We start from the raw sequence: 19,318 nt of genomic DNA on the forward strand, positions 1-19,318 counted from the left end.
GACAATGTAAAACCGTTAAGACTATAGGAACTCTTGGAAATGGACTAAATATGGTTTGCATTGTGAGGTGGGCATAAGCTTTTGTGGGCCAGGGGCAGAATATTATGGTTTAGGTATTAGGTGTCTCCCAAAAGTTCATGTATAAGACAAGACAAGAAAGTTTAGAGGTGAAATGATTGGATTATAAAATCCTTACCTAAACTGTGCTTAATCCCTTGATAGAGGTTAACTGGGTGATAACTGTAAGCAGGTAGGGTGTGACTGGAGGAAGATGGTCTTTGAAGATGTGCCTTTGACGTGTATATTTTGTCTCTGTTGAGTGGGATTTCTCTATGCTTCCTGGTGGCCATGTCCTGCTTTCCTCTTCTACCATGATGTTCTGCCTCATTTTAGACCCTGAACAGTGGAGCCAGTCATCTCCGGGCTGAGATCTCTGAAACCAGGAACACCATCTTTTTCTCCTCTAAAATTGTTTTTGTCAGATCTTTTGATGAGAATAGTGAAAAAAGCAGAGTAAATCAATAGATCTCACCGTTTCAGGAATAGTTATTTGAAAAACTAAGTTCAAAACATTTTTAATTTAAAAATTGTAAATAAATTATTATAAAATATTAAAATGTTAAAAATGTATTTTTAAATAATTCATGTGAGGAAATTGAATGTAAGAAGTTAAAAAGCATGTAAATCAACTATTTTGGAACTATTGACTCCTTTTTCTAACGTGGTCTTAAGCTGGTGAAAGAAATACAAATTTTGTCTAATAAAGAAATAATAGGCCAACAAGAAATAAGATAAGGAATCAAAATAAAAAGAAAATGATAAAAGACTGACATTGACTGTAAAATCATAATAACAAAAACATGGCATTAGTCTGGGTAACCATGAAACAAATTAACCTTACCCTCACATGTGCACACAGACTCAATTAATTTCCTAGTTTACTAATATAAAATTCTAGGACATAGTAGATGACTTACAAAGTGCAAAAGTTGATTTAAACATATTGATTGATGAACCACAACATTTAAAATATATGTGCAGTTAAATGCAATGTGCTTGTTTATGTATGGAGAGGCAATTACTACAGAACGCAAAAAGGAAAATTTATAGCCTGGCAAATTCAAAGCAGCTGATGATAACATTTCAGTCATCTTCACCTTTAATCAATGCTAGAAATTAAAGTAGCAAAGTTGCACAGTAAGATTGAACTTTTATAGTTAAAATTATTAGTGGATATAAAGGATGCTAGATGGGTTATTAGTAAATTAGTAATTTTCAAGATGTCTGGGTTTGGGTAGAAGTGTTTTAATGACGTTCTTGCCTTTAAATAAAGAGGACATAAAAAGTAAACAAGCAAAGAGATCTGTGCCCTTTCAAAATGCTACTCTCATCTTGATTCCTAAATACTCCTATGTCATCTACCTACTCCAGAGGATTGTTGCTTGCCTGACTCACATGGATATATATGGTGAACTGAATCTTGCCACCAGATTAATGTCACATTTGAAGCCAAAAATAAAGCTGGACTTTATTAAGGCTCTATTGTTTGTGTCAGGATTAAATTCAGACTCCTTCTATTACCCTCCCTCAAACCCTTCCCAATCTCTAGTAATCACTATTCCATATTCATTTTTATAAACTTCCACTTGTGAGGGAACACGTGATATTAGCTCATTTACCTTAACAAAATACCCTTAGTTTTAATTATTTTGCTGTAAACAAAAAAATTTCATTCTTTTTATTGTTGAATAATATTCAGTTGTGTACCTATACTACATTTCCTTTATCTGTTCATCTGTTGGTGTGTACCTGGGTTGATTCAATATTTTAACTGTTGTGAATGGTGCCACAACACACATGGACATGTGAGTATCTCTTTGGTATATAACTTCATTTCCTTTGAATATATAACCCAATACTAGTAGATTAAAAGGATTTCTTTGCACTTTTTTGAGGAACCTCCATACTGTTTTCCAAAATGACTATACTAATTTAAATGCCCACCAATGGTGTATGAGAATTGCCTTTTCTCCATGTCTTTGCCAGCATTTGTTAATTTTTGTAAGAATCATTCTACCTGGGGCAATATGATATCTCATTGTAGTTTTGATTTGCATTCCCCCAATGAATAAAAAAGGCTTCTTCAGTCAACAATTCTTTTTAAACCCAATTGTACATCCACTAGTAAAACAATGAAGCAAGGTTGTTGGGGTTAAGGCAGAAGACTATTAGACATGTTAGAAAGATATATCTAGACTATGATGTGAAGATAGTACAAATGTTACCAATAGTAAGAAAACAGGTACAGAAGCTGTAGTGGCTAATCTGAATTGTGAACTTGATTGGGTTAAGAGATCACAATGATTAAGAGACTTCTGAGTGTGTCGATGAGAGTATGTCTAGGAATGATTGGAATGCGGGATAGTGAACTGAAGTGGAGACCCTCCCTAAGTCTGGGCAGCACTGCCCAGTAGGATGCTGGCTTGGAGGGAATAAAAATTGGAAGAGCAAGGAAGCAGATGCAAATGGAAACTCAACTCTTCTTGAACAGGTTCTTGATTGCTGCTTCGATTGTTTGAGGTTATAGTCCTCTCACTTCTTCACTCTTCCCAAGAGAACTCTGCCAGTGATTTTCCAGGGAGTTTCCTGAAGCCTTTTAGTCTTGGACTAGTATAGCACTGTTAATCTTTCTTGTTCTGGGGTTTCTGTGTCCTGGACTGTGTACTGGTTCTTCCAGCTCTCCAGCTGCAGACGGCCATTGTGGACTATCCAGCTTCTGGTTGTGTAAGCCAATCTAATAAATCCCCCTTTTATAATTATACTTCCTGTTAGTTCTGTTCCTCTGGAAAACCCTGACTGATACAGAAGCCTACAGAGTGGCTTTGTTTCATCTTAGGTATTCCTGATTGAGAGGGTAGGAGGGACAGGAGACGAACAGGGAGAGGGCAGGATAACTTAAACGTGTCCTTTGATGTAGCATTACTCTGAAGCCTGACTGACTACCACTATATATTCATGACACATATGACATAGAACATATTGCTGTTCTACCACTGCAATAAAAATTCATTCATTTGATTTTCTGGATCTCTTACAACCTGTGTGCAATTCTGTATTCTAACCCTAATAGCAAACCTGTACCATTTTTATCAATATAAATTGAGATTAATGTGGTGCTATTTCAAATATATCTTATTTGAAATTTGTATCTTATTTGAAATATCAAATATATATCTTATTCCCTTTGATGATTTGTATATGCTCTAGAAAAGAAAAAAAAAATGAAGCTGCAAGAATATACAACCACAAAGGAAGTTATAAATCATTATCAGAAATATTTTAACCATTTAATGACCAATTATTTCTAAAACAATCCAGAAGGATATTCAATATATCTCTTCTTGGTAGTCTGTTATTCACTATAGTTGTGTGTACAAATAGTAAAAATGCCTGGCATCCAATGAACACCATTGTGGCCTGATTTTTGTAACTGCCAGTATCTATTTGTAATCATAAAATTCATGTTATACCTGAAGGTGTAGAACTTAGCTGATTCCTCTTGTCTTTGGTAGCTAATAATAATGGTTTTAATTTTCTAACTACTTTCTCCTCAAAGGCTAATCTTCTGATCATTTGTTTCTCTAGTCAATAAGAATACTTGAGGAGATATAAAAATAAATTAGGCTGTGAATAAATTTATTAACGCAAATAAAAATCTAGCAATTTATTTTTTAGCAATGAATAGTGGAATCAATGTGTAGATAATCAGTACCCTTTATAATCAATGATGTCTGAAGACATAAATAGACCAAGAGGACCAGTATCTGTGTGTGGATTGTCTTAAACTGGAATAGTTCATGCATTCACCAAATAATCTAAAATACACCCCTGGGTTATGATAAATATGTGGAGAGCTGATACATCTATAGATCATTGCATCATGCTTTAATGAGATCCCCTAAGAATTTACTGACATTCCACTCCAAAATATTCTAAAACTATGCCAGTATGGATGTTGTTCAGTTTGTTATGTATAGTAATCTTTATGAGAATCCTCAAAAGAAATTCATTTCTGAGTGTAGGGTTAATTATAGTTGTTTCTTTCCTAATACTTAATTGCTGTTAGATTTAAGGACAGAGTAAATTATTCAGTTTACCAGATTTCCTACTTATATTGGCAAAAAGAATCTTAATTGACAACCATAGTTATCAAGGATATAGATATTTAGAAAATATTTTTAATAACATTTGGTTCAGTTTATTTGCTTCTTTTTATTTTTACAATTACTTCTAATTTACATTAATTTGTTATTTTGAATCTTTTCAGAAGGTACTTGATGTCCTTTTCATTATTGGAAAGGAAATATTTAATTAAACAATTAAGCAATCACTTATGAAGTATTGGTATGAATATGCTCATGAGCATACTTTGCAGATGTGTAAGACACACGTGGTTCCTCTCACTCTTCATTGTTGCTTTCTATTAATGTGTACATGCTCATACATGATTCATCTAATTCTTCATAATTGCTTCTTTCTATTAATGTTGTTTGTTCTTTGGTCAAATTTACCTCAGATTAGCTATTCCATGTGAGTCACTTAATAAATTTGCTTGCATTTTCCAATTGTTGCTATTTTTAAAAACACCAATTTCCCTTTAGTAGCTACTGTTTCATTTCTGTAATAATTGTCTCTGTTCAAGACAATTAGAAGTGATGGAGGCCTTATTAGCTAATTACCAAGGCCTAAGGAACACTGCTCCACCAGTTTAATTAAATCCATTTTGAAACACACAATACAAACTACAGCTGACTGTTGAGGACCAGTACATCGTGTCTATTTGGTTCCATTTCTTCTCCTCAAGTTTTTCTTTCAAACCTCAGAGCTTCCATGTTTCCTCAAAACAAAGTGAAACAGCTGCTGAAAGATATTAACTCAAACATCCAAAAGACATTAAATACCTTCAAATTCCTGTTCTCTAAACTGCTATTTTAACATTCACCATTGAAGATAACTTTCTTTTTACTCTTGCCATTTTCCAAGACAGAATTTTTCCCTGAAGTGATGAGTGATACAGGAAATTAGACAATTCTTCATTTAATCTGTGTCTTTGAAAAGAACAGGCAAGTTACTGATTACAAAGTATTTTCACACTACTTAGTGACCTAAACAACTAAATATAAATATTTCTTATCCTTTGGTTAATATTTAGCATAAAGAGCTTATTTCATGTGTGTATTATTTTTTCATTGATATCTTCTGGTTGTTTTTTTCCTATAATTGATATTTTTTCTGTGCCTACCCTGACATCTTGGTTCTCCCCTGATTGTGCTGAAAACTGCATAACTTGTTTGAACCAAAAAAAGAATTTTGACCCAAATAGAATGGCTCTTCTGTGGACAGTTATGGTACATTTGAAGGATACTGAAAGAAGAGAGAGGAGAAGTGGAGAATTTCCATCTCATCTCTGGGCTGGAAGTTCTTCTTAGGTACTGAGCTAGATTAGTTTACATTCAGAGAGTAGTAACAGATCATACAGAATCAACTAGTTGCCCACCAAATAGCCATCGTATCTTAATTCTAATGGATATAACCCTAATTTGTTGAGGTATTAACATGGTAATGAAAACTACTTATTCCAGCTAGTCTCATAGACAGGGGTGACTCATGTGACTAGTGAGCTATAAGAAGATTCGAGTACAGCTTCCAGCAAAATTCCATTAAAAGGAAGATACTAGGATATTATGTCCCTTACCTTTTCCCTTCCATTTGCCAATAATTCAGGTGTCATGTCTAGAGATGCAGCAACTATTTTGTGTCCCAATATATCTGCTTATTGCTGCATATCAACCTTTACATTAATTCCTAACAAAGGGCTCAAAAACATTTTATCAGTAAATGAATCAACCAACTGATAAGTGAAGCAGAAATGTACCTCTTCCTAAGTAACTTTCTTGTCTTTAACTTTTCTTAAGATTTCACTGGTTGGCTTTGGTAATTGAGAACTTTTTGGTCAGGCTGAACTTGTTAGCTATGCTCTTGAGCAAGTGACTTACTATTATTCATAAAGTTTGATTTTATCATATATAAAATAAAATAATAAAATCTATCTTACACAGTTGCTGAAAGGACCTGAGTTAACTTATTATAACTCTAACTCATTGACCTGAATATTGTAGTTTTTAAGTAACTTGTTCACAAATGTCAGAATTTCTATTTCTCTGATTAATTTGAATATAACAAAATGTGACTATACACTCCCTCCATTTAAGTTCTTTCTTATTCCATCATTACTATATACACACTCATATTGAATTATGATTACATAACTTAAAAGTGTAGTATACACAAGATTAAACAAAACTAACAAATTGAGAAAAATCTGTTTTTTATTCTTATGTTATAGCGTATTTTCTGATGACAAGATAGAAATTATAACTCAATTAACAAAATACAGTTTTATATTAGAAAAATCTCATAGTGATTTTCTAGAATAGAGGAGATAAGATACATATAGACAACCATGATACAAGGTAAAATGTGATTTCCATCAGAGAAATTACAAAGAAAAAGGAGGAATTCTAAGGAGGGAGATATTTCTTTAGCTGAGAGCACCAGATGAGGCTTCAGAAAAGAGAAAGCTTGGTAGCCAGGTTCTGGCAGGTGGAGGAAGAAGGGAGAAAGGGCATGCTAGCTGTCAGGACCACATGAGAGAAGACAGAGGCAGAAAACATACTCAGCTAGCAATCAATAACTTGGTTTGACTGGAAATTAAGAAAGATAAAGAGTAAGAGATGAAACCTGAAAGGCACCAGAGGTGAGCTTCATCGGATAAACAATAATTAATCAGTTTTCAAAAGGAACATGTAAGTGCAACTATACTCACCTAGTTTTCTTAGGAGGAAGATGTGTTTCTGGAAGTGGGAGGGATGGCTAAATCCGGACAACACAGAGGCACTACAGTTCCGTCTATTGTGATGTGCTCCTCACATCTTTCAGTGGCAGCTGTTCATCCTATCCTTCAATCACCAACACTCACAACAGGCTCCAGCTACCTTTTCTATGCTGGTCAAACAGCCCGGGATGCAAAGAGACCTCTGCTGCCTTTTATAATGTTTCCAGCAATCCCTGCTGTCTTTATCTTCTTGGTCATTTCCTGAAATGCACCTCCAACCATGATGAAAGGTTGGTTTCACATTTTCTTTGAACTATGTCCTTTTCTAACATCCTGTGGCAGGTACCATGGGTCAAGATAGCTTACCAGGCCACATCATATTCAACACAGATATTTCAGAACACACACAACTGTAAGGGCACACCCACTGAGAGGGCCTTAGCATGGCCAAACAGAAGCAGGAAAAGAAGTATCTGATTTGTAACAATTTTATATTTTTTTCTCAAGAATTATATTTTTCTTCATTTTAAACTTTTTTTCCTTGTTTCATAAAATGAGATATCTCCTGATATAAGGAAGTTTGGATTTTATTGTTATATTTCATAGCTCCATCCAAGGAAGTGAGAAAGAGAGAAGAGGCAAGGAGAGATTACACAAGGCAGTGACCCCACATGGCCTCCAATCCTCTTTGAATGGTTCCTCTGACAGTTGGAATGATGTATTGGGGAATACTCTTCACTACACTCAGTTGGCTTCTTTGTGAGCTTCAATATCAAGGTTCACTGAATGGTCTCATTGTCTATAATCAACTCCAGAGCCCTTAAAACTCACCAGTCAGGCTGGGAGAATCAGTAGACAGTTTGCCTTTAATCACAGGAAGGATCCATAGTCTGACCTGCCAATTAATCTGGGTAAAATAGGAGATTGAAACAACTTGAACAAATCTCACCTGTTAATGACACACAGCCCTCAGAGTTTTTATAGCTTCTGAAATGTCAACGTCTGAGGAATCCTTTTTGAGCATCATTTTTACCAGTAAAGTCAGGCAGCCTCAAATACGATGCAGATTGCTTCTGGAATGTGGTGGCATGGAACAATTTGCCTCCTGCTTTTCAGGTGCTTTGGAGAACTAGTTAATCCATCAGACTCTACATCAGAACACAGTCATAGGTTTTCAGGGGATATCTGAAAAGTCAGAATTAAAGATAATTACAGATTGAAAATGCAGTGAACTCTTTCTCCCCTGCCTTAGATACCAACCATAGTTTCTAAAGGATAATCGTCATCAACTTGAGCCAGCTGAAAGGATTCACAGCCTGACAAGATTCAGTTTATTTATAACTAAATGCAAGCCAGAATGCTTCATGGTTTGCTAAATATTAAAGCTTTACAGAATCCTAATTAAAAGTGCTTTGCCAGTATGATGAGCAGTGCTATCTTTCATGAAACAAAGACACAAGTATACAATCAAATATTTTCTAAATCCTTGGCTTTTTTCCCTCACTTTGACCATGCTCCTTTCATGTGGGTGCTATAAATGCCAAATCTCTCTTCTCTCTCATTCCAAAATATTACCTTTCTGCAAGGATTCTTTCTGTGAAAAGACTGTTTTCTACTCACTGAGGTAGATTTTTCAGTTCTTCATAGCTTGCACCTCAAATGCTGTTAGTTGAAATCTACAGCCAAGTCTTCTTTTTGTTTTCTAATCTCAGTCAATAACTGAACTGCTCTTATGCAACTTTTCTCGTGGTTTTGCTTATTGGGTGGCATACTTCAACCAGAAATGTAAAGAAGAAATGTTTATCTCTAAGGAATCTGGTAACATCTTTTAGGAAGTGTTGGATTTCTAAAAATTTTGAGGGCTCATAAAAAAAATATATCCAAAATGGAAGAAAAATGTAGCCATTAGCAACAAAATCTTTGAAGTCACACAATCATGGTTTAAACTTTGGTTCTCATATGTGCTATTTGTATAACTTTGCGTAAGTTTCCAATCCTCTGAGTCTCAGCACCCACATCTGCAAGTGAAAAATTGAAGACATATATACCTAATGGATTTCATGTAGTGCTAGATACATAGCAGACAATGAAAAAAAAAAAAAAAGATTGTAAAAATATGAGAAAGTTCACATTCAAATTCTAGTCCTATCAAATCAATAAAAACCATCACATTCCAATCAACTGTTTGTCATAATATAAGACAAAGAATCTTCTGTATTGAGTAAGGAGGCTCCTAGTCATTGCAGTACTTAAAGAAGCTCAAAATTTGACCTGAAAAATATAAAGCAGAAGAAAGAGAATCCAAAGCTATCAAGTCCTAAGATTGTAGAGGATAAAGAAGAGGACTAATTTTAACCTTAAATGTTTGACGATATGATGGAAGACACAACCTTGCCACATTCTCCAGTGACTACATTCATTTTCAAAATGACCTCTATTTTATAAATTAGGTATGGTGGTTTTGCAGAAGGAAATGTAAAAAGCTATCAAAAGAGCACTGTTTGAGACAGAAAAGACAGTCTATGTCCCTATTACCTCAAATGCAGCCAAATGAAAGAGATATATAGGTTTCTTGAATCAGGGAATGCAATGTACAGGAGGGAGAGTAGTCTGCTCTGCATGTATCATTGGCCTGGATACTAAAGGCATTGATTCTACCTTTTTGGGTCCTACAGATTTTCCTTTTACAGTCTGTATATTTTTTCCCACTGTATATCTTTGATGTTTCCGACTTGCCTCTGTTATCTAGGCTTCATGCTCTTCACCTTTCACCTTTTCCTCTTATTCTTTCCCCCGCTTTATTGAGATATTAAAAAAAAAATATGTTCAAGATGAACAATGATATGTTTTAGTCAGCTCTTTCATCACTCTGACCAAAAGACCTGACAAGAACAATTTTAGAGGAGGAAAAGTTTATCACACATGATTTCAGAGGTCTTATTTCATAGACAGCCAGTTCCATTGTGTTGGGACCAAGGTAAGGCAGAACATCATGGCGGAAGAGAAAAGCACCTCAGGACATGGCTACCACAAAGCAGAGAAAGATCTCTGCTCATTAGGGACAAAATATATACCCCAGAGGCACACCCCTGGTAACCATGCAGCCACACCCAACTTGCTTACAGTTACCACCCAATTAATCCCTGTCGATGGATTAATGTACTGATTAGGTTAAGGTCATCATATGAGGGTTTGGGAGACATCTCATATTTAAAGCATAACAAGATATTTTGGTATACCACAATCAAGTTAATAAATGTGTCAATCGATTCATAGTTACCTCATTTCAGTTGTAAAAATAGTTGTTTACTCTTTTAGCAAAAGTTCAAATATACAATATTTGTTAGTGATGTTTACCATGCTGTATGTTAGCCTGTATGTTAGCATATAGATAATTCATAGTTTTCTTGCATGCAGATATCTAATTTTCCAGAATTATTTATTGAAGAGATTCTTACTTTCCCATTGTCTATCTATGGCAACTTGTGTGAACATTAGTTAATTCATGAACATCAGTTTATTTCTTGGCTTTCCATTCTGTCCCATGTATATATGTGTCTGTTTTTATGTCAGTACCATACCGTTTTGATAATTTTATCTTTGTAATATAATAAATTTGTAATATAACATTATATATTGCCTTTGTAATATACTTGGAAATCAGGAGTTTTGATGCCTCCAGCTTTGTTGTCCTTTCTCAAGATTGTTGTAGTTATTAAGAGTCTTTTGTGGTTGCATGTGGATTTTAGGTTTGTGGTTTTCTATTTCTGTGAAGGAATGCCTTTGGAATTTTGCTAGTCATTGCATTGTATCTGTAGACGACTTTGGGTAGCAAGGATATTAGAAAAACTATTGATTTTTTCCATACATTAATATATGTGGGATATCTTTCTACATTTATGACTTGCTTGATTGCTTTCATCAATGTTTGACCATTTTCAGTCTACATGTATTTCACCTCCTTAGTTAAATTATTACTTGAATACTGGGGAATGATATCAGTCAAATTATATTGTTATATTATGTACATATATGAATATGTAACAAAGAACCCCACCATTATGTATAATTATAATGTACCAACAAAAATATGGAGAAAAGACCTACTATTCAGAAAGTTTTAAAAAATTATTCTTTTTTTATTCTTAATTATTTTATTTTTAATGCAATTAGAAATGGGATGTTTCCTTAATTTCTTTTGTGGATAAAAAAGGAATTGATTTTTGACCATTATAATATGTCTTACTGAAGTCTTCATTGGTCAAAGACCATAAACTTCACATACCTGAATGTCTATATTTCCTTCCAGATTTGGAGAGGTTTGGGCTATTATTTCTTTAAATGAATTTTCTGCCCTTTTCTTATTAATTTCATATTTCTTAAATTCTATGATGTGAATTTAGCTTTCTAAGTGGTGTCCCATAAATTCTGTGAACTCCATATATTTTCATTCTTTTTTATTTTCTCTTCTGATTGGATATTTTCAAGGGAGTTCTTTTTGAGTTCAAAAATTCTTTCTTCTGCCTGATTAAATCTGTTGTTAACAAATGATTATATTTTTGTCTCATTTATTGCATTTTTCAGACACAGAAATTTGGGTAGGTCTTTTTTGAGGTTCTTTATTAAACTCATTTCATATGTATTGTTTTTATTTCTTTGCAATTTTTGTATTCTCTTGTAGTTCTCTAAGTTTTTTGTTTCTGTTTTGTTTTGTTTTGTTTTTATAATGGAAATGGAACCCAGGAACACTAACAAGAGCTACATCCCCAGTTCTTTTTAGTTTTTGCTTTGAGACAGGGTCTCACTAAGTTACTGAGGCTGGCCTTGAACTTGCAATCTTCCTACCTCAGCCTCTTGAGTCACTAGGATTATAGGCATGTGTTACCATGTCCAATTTTCTGAGCTTTCTTAATTTTTTTTTTGTCCAATAACATGTAGATCTTCATTTTTTTGAAGTAAGTTACTGGAAAACTTTCATCTTTATTATTTCCTTGTGTAGATGAAAACATATTAGATGGACAATCACTTCTTTCATACTTCAAAAACTGATTTCAATGAGAAAAGTCCTTTATTTAAGCATGGTTTCAAGGGTTCCAGCTCAGTGAAATGCAGCAGTTTAAACTTTATAGAGGTCAAAGAGGTATAGTCCACATGCAGCTCCAGTAGCTGAGGTCAGCACTGGCAAAGATTAAGTGGTCTTCTGTGTCTCAGCCTGTGGGAGTCCACAGTGGCAGCAAGGATGATTTGAGTCTTTACAGTAAAAACTGTTGGAGTCCATCTCATCTCTTTTTCTACAATGGAGGGAGTCATGATTGAAGGAATCCCTTCTGGTGCCAGGGCTGGCTCACAGGGGTCCTCACAGTAGATATGATAGTAGCTCCAGAGCTGGGGACATGGAGAATGGGTACATGTGGAGGGATCATATAGCTTCTAGGTCCTGGCTAACAGTATTACCTGTGGCAAGGCACAAATGTCCCCACTATGGCGTTGATAATGACTTTCAAAGTGTCAAAGTGTGGACATTGTGGAGAAGCTGGGGAGTGGAGGTTCAGATCATGTATGCATGAAGAATTACAATGGCTGCAGGGTCTAGGGAACAGATGTTCCTGATATAGCAATGTGGCCGGCGAAACCCGGGGCCCAGGGTTACACCACGTGCATCTAAAGATGGCAACTGGCAGAGAGCAAATGGCATCCTGATTATGCCTGGAGAATGGCAGGAAGCATTTACAATTGGCTGCATGATAATCAGTTCAGCCGCCTAGCGCGTGGACAGATATACTTTACATGTATGTTTGAGTGAGTGATCGCTTGACCTTTAACAGGATTGGATGGACATATCTGGTTACAATTGCTTATGCATGAGACTGCTTATATATTGAGGGTGTTATTTGAATAAAGCGGAAGCTGCTTCATGAAACTCTGAACTGTACGTGTCTTTCGACCGGCTGCTTGGGCCATAAGAGTGAGAAGCGGCGGAGCCGCTTGGAGCAGCCGGGCTAAGAAGCCGCGGTTTTCCGTATAGCAATGACTCCAGTGTCCAAGGTATGGGTCCTTGCAGAGAAGCTATATAATCTTGATTCTTTTCATAGGTGCATGCATGGCAACTTCTGCTCTAGGTTATAGGACATGAAATTCTTGCTGCAGTTCCTATGGCATTTAAATACTCATGAAGTGGTCACAGAGATAGTCTGACATATGGAATCGGTGGCAGCAGAGGTGGAGGATTATCCCAGTGCAGCACGAGAGCAGCTCCTTTTTACTGGGGAAGGACATGTGGTTCAGCAGCTCTTCCCTCTGCCCGGCTCTTAGCAGCAATGGTAATTTGTTCCCTACATGGCAAATGCTGCCACTGTCATCTGTGGGGCAATCCACTGGTGTTCTTGCCAACAAACACTAAGGGACCTCCACTGTGAAAGCTGTAGGGAGTATGTGGCTGCCTTGGACTCTGACAAGATACTCCACTGTAGGAGTTGCTGAGGTTATGTGATGAGTCACTCACTGGAGGAACTTCAATGCCATTTTGTGTGACTGATATCAACAGCCTCTGCATTTTTTTTTTTTTTTTCTTATCCATCTCCACACATCTCAGGTCTGCTGATCTCAATAAGCCTTTCTGTTTGGTTATTCTACCCTTTTTGCTCCACTGTGATTATTATTTAAGCTGAAACAGCTATTTTTGTATGTATAACACTATTTGATTTTGGTATTTCTTTTCGAGGACAAAGAATGGTACCGCCTGCCCCGCCATCTTGCTGATGTCACTCTTATTAACATCCTTTTCTATTCAGCTCCTGAGATGCCAGTAGATTTTCCTTTTCTATTATTCTTAGTCATTGTTTTATCACATCTTCCTCATAACAAGAAGCAAGTAATTCTCTCTCCTGATACTAATGAGAAGATTGAAACCCAGAAATGTTAAATGCCTTCCGCAGAGACTATTGGAAGAAACATTCAAGTATGTAGTAGAATAAAGCTCAGGACTCTGACAAATCTGTCTTTTAAAAGGAGAGGAGCACTTATTTTCCAATTTGCTTCTTTCTATCTTTTACTAAGAAAATCTAATAGACATAAGACATGTATCCGTTGAGAGTTTAGGGTAGTTTCACATGTATAGTTGTTAGTGAAATTCAAAACAATCCTTTGAGGAAGAACTTACTTTCCAACACTTTACCTCTGAGATACTGGGTGAAGACATTTGGCCTAAGTCATGTTGTAGTGGTTGTAGTGTCCGGATGTTAATTTTAACTTTCTGACTCCAAAAGCCTGAACCATGTGTTTTTTTCAGATACTATCACATGACTAAGGTCAACTGCCTGAGTAATGTGTTTTCAGGCACTCTAGAAAATTCTGTTTCTTAAAATATCTCCTCATTCATGTATTGCAGTGAAAACTAAACTTTCCATATCACTAACTTGATTGCATAAAACACCAAAGGAAGCTATGAAATGGAAATATCAACAAAAGTGGCAACTATACCAAGGTAACTTCAGATCATCTTTAGCCAATTCAACGAAATAGGACTGAATTCATTAGATTAAACCAGTAAGAAGATAAGTTTTGCAGGTCAATATAAAAAACAATTCTTAAGGAAAATAAGTAGCAGGTCAAGGATTCTGGGTTGAGCTCCTTGTAGGGAGCTAATATAGCAGGGATAGTATGAAGTTGCTAGCTAGTAAAATGTTCATGTCAGGTAGCAGTAATGGTCTTTTTGTTCTTCTGCCCATAGACTTTACTTTCACTCTCAGATTTATTGATAGTCTTAAGAAAACACCCAATTTCCAGATTAAAATCTAACTTTCAAATGGGAAGAAGGAAGAATGACCTTAAAGTTTGATTGGGTGTCACTCCTGTTCCCATGGTTTCAGTCTGACTCTCATAATCTTCCCAGAGATAATGATACTTCCATAATTTCCCTTTCTATGTAAACCAGTTGCAGCAGGTACTGCTAGATGCCTATATAATATCATTTTTTACTCTTTCCTAAACAAGAAATGCTGGATTCTCTGTGTGTGTATGTGTGTGTGTGTGTGTGTTTGTGTGTGTGTGACATTGTTGTTGTTGTTGTTTTGGATTGTTTGTTTTTGTCTTGAGTGGTGGTGTGACAGATTTTTTTTTTTAAATTCTGCATGTTCCATCCTTTCATTGTGTAGTGAATAGGATTCAAGTAGAAGCTTCCTAGAGACTTAAGAATGCTTTGCCTTCCAAATATGGGTGCTGTCCTTCCTATTCCTTCTACCAGATTGAAATTCAGATGTTAATCTGGAAATTGGGTGCTTTCTTGAGACTGTGAAGAAATCATGAGAATAAAAGCACAAGCCAGGGATGGTAGAACAAAAAGACAATAGGATCTCAGAGCATTAACACTTGAAATCCTCTTCACCATCACTCTATCACTCACGTAGTTTTATGTATCTAAGTAACATAAGTTTTCATTTGCCTAACCTATTATAATAAAACTTTTGATGTTTTCAGGTGATACGCTCTCTAAAATTTTTTTTTTCAACCAGTCCATTGTTTTAATCAGATTTATATCTCTGTGACTAAAAGATCTGAGAAGAATAATGTAGAGAAGGTAAAGTTTCAGAGGTTTGGTTCATGGTCGACCAACTCTGTAGCTCTGGGCTGGAGGTAAGGCAGAACATCATGGCAGAAGGGTGTGTTGGATAAAAGCAGCTCAGGACATGGCAATCAGGAAGTAGAAAGAGAGCTCTGCTCACCAGGGACAAGATACAAATCCCTAAGTCACACCCCTAGTGACGCTCTTCCTCCAGCCATATCTCACCTGCCTAGTTGCTACCCGGTTAACCCATATCACTGATTAGGTTACAACTCTCACAATCCAAGCATTTCACTTCTGAACATTCCTGTATTGTCTTACTTATGAGGTTTTGGGAACAGCACACATTCAAACCATAATAGCCATCTTTACAATGTATACCAACAGGTCGAAAATATGTAATATGTATTAATATATAATATCAATAAATTATATCTAATATAATTACCATTTTTTAACAAAGACATAATCTTACTTTTTTAGAATCTAAAATTACTTATCCAAAGTGAGCTAGTTGGCCTAAGTAATGACAAAGATAATTTTGTTCTTCTGAAGTTTTAAAATTTCATGATATTTTCTTAAGCAATTGAAAAATAAGTATTTCTTCACTTGTAAATGTTCTGTAAATTGAATCATTTATAACATAAAACAGACTGAAAATGTTTCAGAAATGAAAAAGGATTTAATTTTGTGTAAACGAGTATACTGAGACATGACCTCACACACCCTGAAAGAAGCCAAGTAGATCATATATCTAATTACAGATAACAAAATACAAAAATGTTATTTTTAAGTCAACTTGAGGTAGAATATGATAAAAGATTTCTAGAGTGTAATCAGGGCTCAGGAAGGATTATCACACCACAGAAATGGGCAGGATGTCAGAAGATTCTCTCCCATCCATGTGAAACTGAAATTGCCTATGTACTATATTGTTCACATTGTGATAAAAGATGATTAGAACTATTTCAAGCAGTCATCATTTATCAAGGGACAATCCTTTTGAACATATACTAAATGCAAATCACTGTGGGAAATTCAAAGGAGCATAGAGAAAAACAGCACCACTTTCAAGTAATTTTCAATTCACCATCTTCCAGAAATAGATGAGGAGGCTTCACATGTAACCACAAAATAACATGAAATGAGGCAAGAGGCATAAAAGTAGGGTGACTGTGTATTCTTTTTAAATAGTTATTGGATTTATCCTGTTGTCCTAGCTTAATTACTGACACTATTTACCTTCCATACTCAAAAGTATCCCACAATGGTTATATGAATTTTCAGGAGTCACTTTCTGTTACTATAACAAAATTCCCCAGAGATATAATTAACTTACAAAAGGACACATTTATTCAGCTTATGATTTTGAAGATTCCAGGCTATGAAAGAGTAGCCCCGAGGCTTCGGGCTTCCAGTGGAAGTGCTGAATAGCAACGTCAAGGGGTTCATTGTGGGGCAAAGTCCCTTAGATCACAATTCAGGAGACAAAGGAGAAAGAACAAGAGAAAGATATCTGAAGTGTTGATTTTCATCTTCACTTCCTTTAGTAATAATATAAAAAGAAAATTGTAAGTCTCTAAATTTAATTTTATGTTCATGAATTTGCCAGCTTGCTTTGTTTGCATCCAACTCAGTCATTAGCAACAAAAAGGGAATCTAACAAAATCTGAATGATCAGTAATTCCAAGAATGGTGACATAAATGACCCACTATAGTAACCCTGGAAAAGCTATTAAATAAACTAAGTTAAATAGAGAGATTGATTGATTGATAAGCAAAAAGCAAATCAAAAAGAAAAATGGAAACTGAAATTCATACACCAGAATTATTAATAGACTGGAGAATAAGAGCATTCTCTTTGCCTAAGGAATGATGCTATTAATGTGTTCTCTGATTGTAAAAGATAAAACTTTGCTTCTATTATAAGTGTCATTTGCTAAATGAATTTGTAATATCCTATTTCACATTATTAGAGTTAATACTAGTACTTCTGGCAGGAGCTGGCTTCCAGAAGGAACTAACAGATGAAGATAATGAAAAAATAACTATGTTAAAGTTTGCATGCCAGCCCTGAAACAGTAGCACACAGTGGGAGGTGACTATCTGATCTGTGGCTATAGGCTGCCATCAGACATGCTCTTAGGATTCATTTGTTTATTGCACTAGAAGCGCTGTCATGGCCACTTCTGGAAAGTTTTGATTGATTTTAGCATTTTTCTTTTCTGATTTTATTAAAGAAATATGTTAAAAATCTAAAATGCTTTGTAAAATTTAAAATTATTTTGATTCTTGTAACCCACTGGAGAAATTATCTTCTTCTCTAATAATAATAGGGAGTGCTATAATTATAAGTATAGAGATTTTATTTTTCCCCATAATTCGATTTAGCATAAATTCCCTATAATAAACATCTATGATATGCTTATGTTAATAATGCTACAGTATAAATCAAGAAAGGTTAATCTGTTCTATTATTCTGTGATTTATAATAAATGGTCAGTGGGGGACAAGACAACAAGGTTAAAAGATTTTCCAATTTTCCACTGAAGTAAGCCATCGGCTTTAATTATTTTTACCCAAAGCAAAATAGATCTATAAATCAGTTATTAATGATGAAATGTGGTTCCAGTTTAGACAAAACTTATTAAAGGATTACAAAAAATGTTAAATATTTGTAACCGTTTAATGAAAGATTAACTGGGAGTGGAATTTTCATCAAAAATAAAGTCTGGTTAAAGAAAAAGAAAGAACCATAAGTAAATCCCTTCTCTACTCTTCTTGTCTTTCTCATCTCTCAGTGCTTAGAAAAAAAAGATTAACTTTCCAAAGGTCTTAAAGTAGCAAATATGAATTTGTGTCTTTGTTCCTTTGATACCTCATTTATGAGAGTCATCCACTAGCTAAACCTAAATCTTTCCATCATTAGGTCCATCTTGGCTTTCTCATGGTTAACTGGTTAACTCAATTGATGCCCTGACCACATGATTCTTTGACCTCTGGAATCCAACAGGAGTCACACTTACTTTAAGGAAGGGCTTTCAGAATCTCACATTCAGGATACTCTGTCACTTGGAAGTGCTTCATCTTTGAAATCTCAAACTCCTTTCCCCGCATTCCAGCTTCAGACTTCTATGCATTTACATCTATGACTTGGCTGTAAATTCACCAATTATATTATTTAATGAGACTGATTACCCCTTTCTTTGACTCTTACAAATTCTATTTCTTCAAAAGTCCTGTCTATATTTGAACTACTTTCTTCACTCACTCCATGCCCACAGATAATGATTTCAAATAATTAGTAATTCTTATTTAATATTATTTGATTGAAAGAGCACTAAACATAAGACATACATAGGTTAAAATCTTGTTTCTGCCATTTAGAATTTATAAATTTCTCTTACATCCTGTGATTTAATTTTAGTTTCTGCTTTAGTAAAATGGAGATAATGTCTACTTTTTAAGATTTTGTGATGATTAAATGATGATATTGCTTTCCTAATTATTCTAAGACCTTATTATATTTATATATCAGGGCAGTCATCTTCTCTCCACCCTAGCATATTATCTTCCTTCCTGCTCCTCTGAGAATCTAAAAGCTGTGAAATGTGAAGACCATCCATTTCCTTCCTGTCACCTCCAAGCTCATCTATCCACCTCACAACTTACCTATTTCCCTCCATACCTTTTCTTTCTTCTTTGTTTTGCATCTCAGAAAAGGGAACACCTCCCTTCACCTCCAAGACTGACAGCTCCTTCTCGTGCTCCTCCGGGGACCCTGCTTGAATGATGGATGTGCCTTTCTCTTGTACTTTGCACTTTTCCTCTCAGCATTTTAACATATTTATTATTTCCCATAT

This window comes from Sciurus vulgaris (genome assembly GCF_902686455.1).
Source record: "Sciurus vulgaris genome assembly, chromosome: 9".
NCBI lineage: Eukaryota > Metazoa > Chordata > Mammalia > Rodentia > Sciuridae > Sciurus > Sciurus vulgaris.